General features: G+C 40.7%; 1 protein-coding gene across 3 annotated transcripts in view; it reads left to right on the top strand.

Annotated features, from left to right (window-relative positions):
• FARP1 (FERM, ARH/RhoGEF and pleckstrin domain protein 1) overlaps nucleotides 1-12589 on the top strand; it is a 303524-nt gene that overhangs the window by 18461 nt on the left and 272474 nt on the right. The window contains exon 1 of one of the 3 annotated variants that reach the window (XM_061133573.1): nucleotides 10709-10728. The exons of the other annotated variants lie outside the window; for them this stretch is intronic. The gene's annotated coding sequence lies outside the window, so the exon portion shown is untranslated. Of the gene's footprint in view, nucleotides 1-10708; nucleotides 10729-12589 lie in introns of those variants that run through there. 3 annotated transcript variants of the gene reach the window in all.

Genomic DNA, 12589 nt, shown 5'->3' on the forward strand with positions numbered 1-12589 from the left:
GAATTTATAGTCACACGTTGATGGCAGATCTAAATTTACTCCTCACCCTACCTTCTAAACAGCATGTTAAAAAGCAGAGACATTACTTTGTTGACAAAGGTCCGTCTAGTCAAGGCTATGGTTTTTCCAGTGGTCATGTATGGATGTGAGAGTTGGACCATAAAGAAGGCTAAGTGCTGAAGAATTGATGCTTTTGAACTGCGGTGTTGGAGAAGACTCTTGAGAGTCCCTTGGACTGAAAGGAGATCAAACCAGTCCATCCTAAAGGAAATCACTCCTAAATATTCATTGGAAGAACTAATGCTGAAGCTGAAGTGCCAATACTTTGACCACCTGATGCGAAGAACTGACTCATTGGAAAAGACCCTGATGCTGGGAAAGGTAGAGGGCAGGAGGAGAAGGCGACGACAGAGGATGAGATGGTTGGATGGCATCACTGACTTGATGGACATGAGTTTGAGCAAACTCCAAGAGTTGGTGATGGGGACAGAGAAGCCTGGTGTGCTGCCGTCCATGGGGTCGCAAAGAGTCAGACACGACTGAGATACTGAACTACCCTCTGACACTGTCTGCTTTAGCATCCGAGTCCTTTAGATTCTGGCCTTGGTTTCAGCCTCTCAGACACAGGCCTGCTAAGCCTTTTGGGAAGTTAGAGATGCTTCATGTTCTGTGAGTGGCAGAGACGCCTTGCACATCAGGAGCTTAACAACAAATGCTCACCTAGAGGAGAAAAAGAACTTGTTTGGGGGCCATGATATCCTACATTACTGGTCTATAAACTAAACCTAGCATGGCCTTTTCTAATAGTCTTAATTACCCCTCTTTAGCTGAATTCTGAGTAAATTACTGGCTAGTTTGAATCTATGAATAATGCCGTTGGCACCAATTCCAGAAATAGTCTTACTTTTTAGCGAACAGTAAGTGTACCTAATCGCCTTCAAGACTGCTGGGGAGAGGAGTGAAGACAGGATGAGGACGTTGCCATGTGGGTATTTTGCCTCTATTAATATTTGTTGATTGGCTGGCTACCTAGACCAATTTCTTTTTTTTTTTTTTTTAACTTTTTATTTTATATTGGAATATAGCTGAGTAACAATGTTGTGATAGTTTTAGGTGGACTGCGAAGGGTCTCAGCCGTATATATACACGTGTGCATCCTCCTCCAGGCGAGCTACCCTCCCTTTCAGGCTTTGGCCAATTTCTTTTGCGTAAATAAGTTCATTTATATATATATATGTATACATATTTTTTTTTTTGGAGGAGTGTCATTTGTCTTAACCACATGAAGGTTGGTTGAACATCTGGACTCTGTTTACCCGCCACCCACCGGTCAGCATTTCAGGGACTCTTGTTTCTGAAAGAGCCAGAAAGTCTGGGGTGCTCTGTGTGGGTTTATGCTGAAGTGTCTTGATTTTTCCTCACTGAATCTCTTGACTCCTTTGATTGGTGTTTGATTACACAACAGACTGACACATTGGTGACTTTCCCTTGGTATGCACTTTTACCTACTGCTGTGAACCCAGTGGAGGCGTTATTAATCTTCATAGAGCTTAGGTTTTGGTTTAATATCAAACAAGTTCATATTCTTAATTGTTTGAAGGGCTGCAGAGCGAACTTCACCGCCAGTGTGTAGCTTCCTGCTCTGTCCTCCACTGGGCGTTTTGTGTGGAAGGAAAGTCTCTTCTGTCTCTCTGAAAAAGAGCTGGTCTGGCAGGCCAAGAGGTTCCATCAGGAATTGTATCATTCACCCTCAAAATACTTTGAAATTTGGTTTGATTTTTAAATTCTTTTAGATTTGGTAAAGAATAGATATATGTATGTATATAACTGAATCACTTTACTGTATCCCTGAAGCTAACACATGTAAATTATACTTCAATCTTTAAACAAAGGTGGTTAGATACTCAAAAAAAGAATTAAAAAAAATTTTATTTTCCATTGGAGTATAGTTGACTTAGTGATTCAGATACACACACATACACTTATATATACTTTTTCAGATTCTTTCCCACTATAGGTTATTACAAAACATTGGGTATAGTTCCCTGTGCTATATGGTAGATCCTTGTTGGTTATCTATTTTATGTGCATTAGTGTGTATATGCTAATCCCAAATTCCTAATTTACTCCCTGCTTTCCCCTTCCACCATACTTTTCCCTCTGGTAACTCTGTTTTCCACATCTGTAAATCTATTTCTTTTTTGTAAATAAGGTCACTTATATATATATTTTATACATGTATGTATATATATTTTAGATTGCAAATATAAGCAATATCATATGGTATTTGTCTTTCTCTAACTTACTTCACTTGGTATGATAATCTCTAAGTCCAACCACATTGCTGCAAATGGCATAATTTCATTCGTTTTTATGACTGCCATTATATATATGTACCACATTTTATCTGTTCATCTGTTGATGGGCACTTTTTAGGTGTCCATTGGGTGCTTCCACATCTTGGCTATTGTGATTAGTGCTGCTGTGAACAGTGGAGTGCATGTTTGAATCTATTTTTGAACTTGTTATTTGTCTTTCTAAAAATTAAGTGTACTGTAATTTGGCATATCATGCTGATATTGAAAGAGGTGAAAGCAGTCTCAGTGCTTTAAGACAAATTGTAATGCCTGAAGTAGGTATTGTGAACATGCTGCTCTGCACGTGGACCGTCAGGCCTTGGTTTTCAACCCCGATAATTCAGGGTTCACGGCAGTTTGAACTCTGTCAGGCTGAAGTTTGTTTTAACACAATGCGGTGGGAACAAGGTTTGTAGAGCAAATAGTGAAAATAAAGTTACACGGGGAACGTGAGAAGAGAGACTTTTCCAACACTTTGGAAAGAATCATTATTGATTCTTGCCCGTTAAAAACAAACCTGGTAGGACTTTTATATGATAACCTCCCATCATTAAAAAAAAAAACACAACATTTCATTCCAGAAATATTTTATGCATAGCCATTTAACACAAATGGTAGCATATACTAGATATTATGTTGTATCTTGTTCACTTAACACACCCTGAAGATTATTTTATATTGGCATATACAGATCTGCCTCACTTTTTATTGGCAGGTAACATTTCATTTTATGGGGAACCTTTAATTACCTGTAAAGTTGTCCCTGTTGATAGACATTTATATTTCAAATAGTCTGCTGTTGGTAAACAATGCTGCAGTGAAGGTTCTTGAAGTCTCTTTGTGAGGACACCTGAAATATAAATCCCAGAAGTGGGGTCTGCAGCCAAAGGGTGTATTTCTTTTTAATGTAGATAGATATTGCCACATTGCCCTTCAGGAGTTCGTTTGTTCTGCTAACTCATACATAGTTCTTACTTTGTCCTATTTCAAGTACTGTAGGGATGTTAACTTGTTTAATCCTCAGAGCAACTCTTAGAAGTACTGTGGTTATCACCTCTTTACAGATAAAGGAAACTGAGGTCATAGAGATGATGTAACCTGGCTAAGGGCCAACTCCAGTGAGTGGTGAACTAGGGCTTGAACCCAGGCTGCCTGAATCCAGAGAACCCTCTGCATCATCGCAGTAACTGGCTGTCCCAGTGAGCAGCCACAGTCGTGTCCAGTGTTTTTGCTTTTCCTAATCTGATCAGTGAGAAATGTTAGGGTTTCTTAATTAGCGCTTGTGTTTTTCTTACTGCTTTTTGAGGTTGGAGACATTTTCAGATGTTGACGAGCCATTTGGACATTTTTGGGGGGATCTATCCACTACTTGTTCCTGTCCTTTGTCCACTTTTCTATTTATTGACTTGAAAATATTTTTCTGATTGATACATAGGAGTTCCTTTGTCTATGAGGAAGATTAAGCCCTCTGTCAAATGTATTTTAAATGCTTTGTCCTACTCTGTACTTTGCTTTTTGGCTCTGCACTTCATCAGTCTATGCTTCTGTGGCGTCTGGGGTCTAGGTCATGTTTGGAGAGAGCTTCTGCTGTCTGAGAGCATTTTTTAAAGTCTCATAACTTCTTCTAGAACTTTGTGGTTTATTTTTTTTAAATTTATATTGGTTCAAAGAATAATGTGAGAGTCAAAAGGTGGCTAGTTTCCATTTTTGCCCAGTCTTCCTTTCCCTGGACTTTATAATTATCTAACTTTTCTTCTGCTTCATTTTCCATATAGTTACCTCATTCACTCCAAAATTCTCATCTCCTGCCTGAATCCCTTTCAGTTTATTCAACATTTGTCAGATGCTCAGATTGTCCCTGTTTTATCCCCAGTCCTCAAGGGGATTTGTTTGGAGGTCTGAGTTGCTCCAGTCTGGCCTGGCTATGTCTCTGGCCTGGTGAGCATCCCGCCACCTCCCCCTCGGTGACCCTGGCCATCCCCTTTACCTGTTACCTGGTGTGGGATCTCTGATGTTATCCTAGGAATCCCCCCGACTTTTCTTCCTGAAATCTGTTTTCTGGAGCCTCTTGTCTTCTCAGTGTTACGTCCTCCCCCTCATTTTGGTGGAACCCCTCCCTCAATGTCTGGGAAGAACTTGTAGGCTGGGTGGAAGATCTGGAAACTGGATGATGGGTTGAGAGGCTGTTTAGAAAGGAGTTTGGGACTTCGCTGGTGGTCCAGTGGTTAAGAATCCACCTGCCAATGCAGGGGACACGGGTTTGATCCCTGTTCTGGGAGAATGAAGATCCCACGTGCCATGGGGCAACTAAACCCGTGTGCCGTAACTGCTAAGCACGCATGTCTAGAGCCTTGTGCTCCGCAACAAGAGAAGCCACTGCAATGAGAAGCCCACACACAGCAACAAAGAATCAGCGCAGCCAAAAATAAATTAATGAATAAATATTTTCTTAAAAAAGAGTTAAAACTTCCAGGGCACAGTGGGCAGTGCTGAGTTCTCTCACCTTTCTCCTTCCCTCCCACTCCCCGCGTGGCTGTGGTACAGTGCTTGATAACTCATGAGTCAGTGTGCCTGTTGTTTTCACTGTGTGTTCACTGCTGGGTCAAATACTGTCCTGTGATTATTTCCTTCAAAAACTTCGTTTTCTCTGGAGATAATTCATGTCTTAAAAATTTGCCTGATTTGCAATATACCCATAGCTAACTTCTATCAAGTAATTTCAACAGACCTGCCAGTTTTCTTTCAACTAATTTTTCCCAAACTTTAAAAGCACATCACGTAACCATTCAGTTTCCCCATCTGTTTCCCCTGGTGTACACCGTCTGGAGCCCCCACCTTTCAGCTCTTGTGCATATAGGTTGTACTCGAAGCCTAGCACGCAGCCATCATTCAGGGCCCTGCACTTCTTTTCTGGAATCACAATTTTCTGGGTTATACATCTTCTAATTTCATGATTTACTCCATTGTTTTGATAGAACACATACCCAAGTAGCTTTCTCAGAAAGGTGCAAGGTAGCTAAATTCCTTTTGAGTCGTCACATCTAATAATGTCTCTAATGTCTGCTTAGATTTGCTTGATAATTTTACCACATGTGGAATTAAAAACTGAAGATACTCTTTGACATTTTATAAACATTGCTCTGTTGTCTTCTAACATTCTTTGTTATGTGATTTAGTTTTTTTCTTCTGTGAAACATTTTGGAATCTTCACTTCCCATATTTTAAAGTTTCACAATTTTTGGCATATATTTCAGTGGGTCCTTTCAAAAATTATGCTGGGCATTTGTTTTTCTTTTTTGTATGGAGACCTTGTCTATCAGTCTGGGACACTTCTTGAGTTAAATTTTTTTTTTTTCTTTTAATTCTGTCTTTCTGTCATTCCTATGTTTGGAGGATTAGGCCTTCCAGAAGATGTCCTGCTTATCTTTTAAATTTTTCCATGTATTTACTTTTTGCTCTACTTTCTATGAAATTTCCTCTAATTAACAAATTTAATTATCCATATGATTAATTTCTAAGAGCTACATTTCTCATAGCATCTCTTTCTATATGTTGTTTCCTATACCCCCTGTAATGTCTGCATGTTTTCACCAGGCTTTTTCCCTTCTCTGTGTTTCGGTTCCACCTTTCATTTCATAGGCTTTCTGTAAAGGTTTGCTCAGCCTTGGCTGTTACTACTTATTAAGAGTAAAACAAAAAATCAGATCTGAATCTCTGTGCATGTGGACAGGCCTGTCAATTGTTGATGTTTCTTTAAAGTGATGAAGCAGCAGCTAGTCTTCTCAAATGTTAGTATGTGTGTTCATTCAGGTTCTCCAGAGAAAAATTCCACCAGCCTTGTCTGGGATAAGCCCGGGCTGGGATAAGCTCTGAGTATTCTGGAAGCATGTGGAAGCAGGATGGAGGGATGGGGATGTGGATCCCATGGGGTAGTCAGTAGACTCTCCCTTATTCCCACCGTCTCTTTCTGAGTTTTCAGCCCCGAATCACATCACTTTCTCACTGTGCCTTCTGTCATCTGTGATCTCCTTGGTTCAGTTTGTTGGGATAATAAGCCTCTTGGCTGGCGCTTGGAGCAGATAGGAGGAGGGGACTGGCAGCCCCAAGATCCATCCTCTTTGTATCGGACCTTCACCCTCTGTTCCACCCTGTCTCCCACCCTTCCCTTCAGCGGGAGCCTCCTGGACTCAAGAGTGGAGAAATGTAGGACAGGCCTGTTGGTTGGACCCTCTCTGAGCATCGTTTATGATCAAAATCACCAGTTACATGTCTGCTTTCCATCCTCCAAGTGTCAGTTGAATGTTGTCTGTTCTCGTCTCTGCTGCTGTACTTTTTGTCCTTTTAAAAAGATACGTTTACTATCCTTTCAGTTTTTGGGGGGAGAGGTGTTGCTGGCATGTGGTTTATCTGCCATGTTCAGCTCAAAGTTTGTTTTGTCAAGGTGCAATGTAAAATGATAAAAAATTTACTGTAGAAGCAATAATACATGAGACCAAAATGGTTCAAAAAACTGCAGAATTTTCATTTTCCAAGGGTGCAGATTCAGCCTGATTTATGGATCAGTCTCAGAATGTCTATGATTTGTTATGATCTAGGTTTGCCATTCAAACATACACATGCCCCTGTTTGTACCAGCACACACCTTCCCATTTTTCTTTTTTTTTTTTCCCCCCATTTTTCTATCTCAGTTTTCTCACCATCACACAGAAAATCAGTCTGTGTGAGAGTTTCTTGTTGTTGTCTTTGATTTTAATTGTTTGACTGCAGATGTTTTCACTCTCCCTGTGGGTGTTTGCCAGCTTCACACCAGGTTAGCAGTTCTCTCCTGGATGAAACAGAGACTTGTCACTGTTGATAGCTCCCAGACATGCAAGAGTATGAGAATCCTAGTTCTGATTAGCCAGAAATGAGACGTTTCCAAGTTGGAATCCAGCTACTGATTTAATTTTGGCCGCCGAGGGAGATCTCGGTGACCCCAGGGAGGAAGTGCTGGGAAGGAGAGAGAAACTGGCAGAATCAATACAGCTCCGAAAATAGGGTGTCATGGGGGTGGGCATGGGGGATGGGAATGGTCTCAGGCTCCTTGGAGCAGTTATGTGACCCCCTCGGAATTTCCCCATGACCTCACCTCCCGGGGGGGGGGGGGGGGGCGGGCGTTGGGGTAGCCAAAAGAACCAGGATTGCCTCTGGCAAAGCGCCCTTAACCTACCACCCACCTCCTTAAAGTTCAGCATAAAGGAGCCGAGAAAAATTACCTGTGAGCCTGTCACCTGCGCACTTCCTGGTTGTTTTTTTTTTTAGACCTTGGGCAAACATGATCGTTCCCATGTTTATTTTTTGGGACGTGGAGAAGCTGGAAAGAGGAGGAAGTGAACTCATAACCAGCTTTTGAACAGTGCTGACTTGTGCATTTCTTTGTACAGTATTGTGCCAGGCTCTTGACATTCGTTTAAAGCAAAAAAAAAAAAAAACTTTCTCCTTGAACATCTGTGCAGAATCAGAGAGGGTGGAGAGTTTAGAACCTGGTGAGAGTATGGGGTAATTGAGCACATTTTTGAGAGCTGGGGTGAGAGACAGCAAACCCCTTCTATTGCGTTGCGTTGGCAACAACCCCTAGCAAAGGCAGGCCGACTAAATGTGCCAAGAAGAGGCATTCAGAGTGCTGCATAATCACATTTTGAAAAATGTGCAGCAGATAAGTGGGGGAAATAACACATCCTGGTTGCTTCATAAATAAAAGTGGTTAAGGATGGCTGTTACGCTCCCGGTCTGAGCTCCGATGGCGTTGGGTACACACATATCAAAAAGAAAAAAAGCAAACCCAGTTCGCTCAATCGGTTTGGCTTACAACCCCTTTCAAATTCAGCATCGTTTCACTGCATTTTAGTCTTCTTCGTAGCTGTAAGCCAGGAAATCTCCTGCTTAATTAGGTCATTTGTTCCTGAGTTCTGTCCTTGCAAAGCAGGAGTAGAATTTTTATGGGCAGTTGGCATAAATAGAAAAGTCAGTGGCAGATCGTTCCAGGGCTCACCTTCCATTTCAGGTGGTACTTGGGCAAATTTCTGAGAAGGAATGTTGTATATTTTAGGATATCCATCAACCTGGGTGAAACGTCTTCAGGTTTTGATTTTCATTTACTCTGGGATGTTGCCTCTTAACCTGGAGTCTTTGGACCCCTAAGGGGTTTGCAACCCTGGAACGCATTCCTGTGAGCTATTTTCAGGATTTCAGCAGGATTGTAACCAGAATCCCACAGTCAGGGGGGCTATGGGTGGAGGTAGGAGGGGGCACCTCTCCTGAAAATTCAGGAAAGCATCCAAGCACTGTTTGCCTTGGCCAGAGCCTTCTCAGCTGGGTGTGATCAGAAGGCTCTGTTGACCATTCATTACGTGTGACTTTAATCAGTGAAAGAAGCAGAGTTAGTTTTTATTGTATTCAGTTGCTTTGAGCCACTTCAGCTGCATGCAACAAATTCTGATAAATGCTCTTTTCATTTTTGTTGTTCCAAATGTTTTCTAGTTTTTCTTGTTATGGCTTCTTAGATACACCCGTCATTTAAAAGTGGACATTTAATTTCCAGTTACATGGGGTTTTTAAAGTACCTTTGATATTAATTTCTCATTTTGATATTTCTTATTTAAATGTTTTCTTTGCAATCATCCTCTGTTTTTTCAGTCTTCTAACTATTGAGGCTTTCAATGGCTAAGTCAGAGATCTCTTTTGGTAAATGTCACATTGCACTTGAAAATATGTGGGCTATTTTCAAGTATTTTTTTGATATTGATTTCTAACATAATTCCATAGTGATAAGAAAACAGACTGTATGATTTTAATACCTTTAGACTCTGAAATTTTTGAATGTTTTATATCCCTGGATATGTTCTAGTGTCTTCTGGTTTACAATCTATGGGAACTTGAATAGAATTTGTATCTTACTGTTGTATGAAAATTGTATAAATACTGTTGAACTAGTTCATGGTGCTTTTCAGGTCTACTATATCCTACTTTTCTATATATTCATTCTATTAATTTTTGAGAGTTTGGTATTAAAACTCCAAGTAAAACTCTTAACTTACCTATTTAAAAAATAATTGTATCATATAGTGGAAATATATGTAACCTTATTCTGTATTTTCCAAGTCTCCTGTAAATGTGTTACCATACTTTGATAGTTTTAAGAAAAAAAGGGGTAAAAAAATTTTAAAAGTAAGAGTTTCTGTATCCTGGCAGATTTGCTTTTTGGACCCCTGCGCCCTCCCCCATTCGCTGTGACAGAGATGGTGCCAGTCCTGTTTGCAGTTGTTGAACCTGAAGCTAGGGATTCGCCATAGCCATGATCTTGGAGTTTGGTGTTGGGAAAGACGCAACCACCTATGGACACCTGCATTTCACTCAAGACCAGGCTTGCTTCTTTCCAATTACAGAATGTTTATTTCAAACCTTAAAAATACACAGAGTAGAGACAAGGAAATTGACCGAAATGTGGTCAGCTTTTGTTTACCAGCCTTAAACTGCTCAACCAAAGTGTCAAACAACCAAAGTATCAAATTCAGCAATGCTTTGCGGAGATGGCCTTTCTGCTGTAATTTTGCGAATGAATCACTAATAAGACATTCCAGTATTTTAAAGTAGAGGAACATGTATTTAAAATACATATTTGTATGTATAAGTATGTCCACATATTAGTGTTTCTCTGGAATGTTCTCAAAGGTTGATGGCTTGAAGCACCGGAGAAAGTTCCAGGTGTGTAGCTGAGTCTAGCACGCTTCAGAAATTCTCAAACACATGTGAAGTGTGTGGCAGGGACTCTAGTCAGAGTTGCAGGGAAATCCTGGAGCAGCAGCTTAGAATTTCTGCTTATCGCTGCCTGAAAGTTTCATATTTCTTCTTTTGTGCAGACTCCAAATGTTTTTGGAAGGCTTGAAAGTGAATAAAATAACCCTTTGACGGAACTGACAGAAACTGAGGGATGAGGGGAGGAGAGGACCAGTGAGTCATTGTGCAGAAGTATTGTGCTGTTAACTTTGGCAAAGACAATTCTCAGAGAAAGCTCTCCAGAGTGACCTACTTTTATGGAGCACTTGAACTGTCGGCTTTGTCTCCTGTCCGATTGCCACTCTCCCTCCTTGAATAATAATAACCAACACTTTCAGAGTGCCTGCTGTGTGTCAGGCATGCTTCTAAGCATGCTACAATGTTAATTTGTTTTCTCAAAACAGGATTGAAGAGTAGATACTATCACCCGGGAGGAAATGGAAACCCAGAGAGGTCAAGCAACATGCCCAGAGGCACACAGCCGGTAATCCATCAAGCTGTGATTTGAAACCAGGGTGACTGCTGATCCCACTACCTACCTCTGATTGGAACCTGGGTCAGTGGATGAATGAATGGGTGTGGTTCAAGTTTAAAGTCAGGTTGAGGGTGTTGCTGAAGATTTCTGTAGCAGGTGTTTGAGTAGCAGATGGCTGGGCAGTTGGATGTAGTTCATTTTTGCTAATCAACCAGTAGGGACCTGCTTTGTGGGCCATTCAAAAACAGGAAGTATAAGACATGGTTTCCATCTTCAAGGAGTTCACAGCCAAAGTTGAGATATGAGTTAGCTTCTCTGAAAATTTATATAATTCCCCCCAGAGTCCCTGTAAATAACTCAGTTGGCACGGTTGTGTTTACCTTGGGAGAGGAATAAGTTGCCATCTTAAGTTAGAGATGGAAATCTCCCCAGAAGAGGCAGATTTTTCAGCTGGCTTCTCCTCCTACTTTGTAAACAGACTTGTCTTTCTCATTTTAAAAAATAGTGAGCGGACAAGTTTCTTTCCCAGACCTTCCCCTCTGACCTATTTCTCACTCTCAGATGAGTTTCTTGAAAGGCTCTTCTTCATTTGCCTTTCAACTCCCTCACCTAGTATTCCTTTTTCAACACATTATGATAGTTTTCCTGTGGAAGCCCTTGCAATAGAGGTTATTCTGAAACACACACTTTTAAAGGATTTAAAAGCAATATGTGCTCAGGGCAGAAAATAAAAAGCACACATGCAAAGAAATACAAAGAAAAAGTAAGATACAAACTAATTTCTAATACCTAGAGGTGATCATATTCAAATATTTTAACTTATTTTTCTCATGTTTATCTTCCACATTTTAAAATAACTTGTTTATATGATTTTCTGTGATTATAATTCTTAATCATTCACCAGATATAATCATAAAGTAGTGTATATAATTTCTTGACTTATTTTTTCAGATTTAGGTTTTATCACTTTACCAGCTAGTATGAAAGATGAGCTGAAACTCACTTGCAGAGTCTCCGCAGACACCTCCAGCGTGGGATGTGTGAAGATGCTGTGTGTGGGTTTCTCTTCCTGGGTACTGGAGCATCTCTGATTAGAGCCAGGGAGATGAATGAGCTTCCGATGAATGAGCTGTCAATGTAAAGACCTGTTGATCATTTGTCAGTTTTCTTTTAGGATGGTAATTCTAGATTTTTCTTTGTTTGATTTATTCCCATTTTTCATGTTGGAAGCTTTCCTAAAATATCTGGTTGCCTCAGGCTGTTTATATGTAATAGTGAAACACTTCAGCAGGAGCTGGCAGAAATCTGAAGATGTTGATGGAGCTTGTACACTGATGGGTTGGAACCCATTTTTTTTCCTTGGGGACCTCCAGGTTCAGTCTCCACAGGTGGGAAATGCCCTGCATCTGCCAGGGCTGGGAGATCTCCTAAACTTCGGCCGGGCCTCCTGTGTTCACCCCTTTTGGTTTCACGGTGTCCGGTGTCTACAGATCCTGAGCTTTTCAGGGTTCATCTAGAATTTGGTGAGCTGCTTCTTATCATCTTCCTTTACAGGCATAGGTTCAACTTTCTTCTACATCAGTTAACATTATTTAGTTCACTTTCTTTTAAAATGTTTCTGCTTAAATCTTCTTATTCCCTTCTGGGTCTTTCTTCTGATTCCTTTTGTGGGACCTCACCTTTTTAATTTGATTACCGCCATTGAAGTGGGGGGTTGGTTAGCGAGGAAATAGACGTGAGTACCTGAGTGTAATCTGTATTGTTTAACTAGGAATGCTCAAGGGCTCTCTTTACTTGCAGAGGATTTTCCCACGGCACTTAGTATTCCTTTGTAATATGCATGTTAATGCCTGCATAGTGATCACGTGTATGATTCCACTATGCTTTATTGTACCAGTTTTCTGTTGTTAGACATTGTATTGCTAACTTTTGACAGTAGAAG

This window comes from Dama dama, chromosome 30 (assembly GCF_033118175.1).
Source record: "Dama dama isolate Ldn47 chromosome 30, ASM3311817v1, whole genome shotgun sequence".
NCBI classification, from domain to species: Eukaryota; Metazoa; Chordata; class Mammalia; order Artiodactyla; family Cervidae; genus Dama; species Dama dama.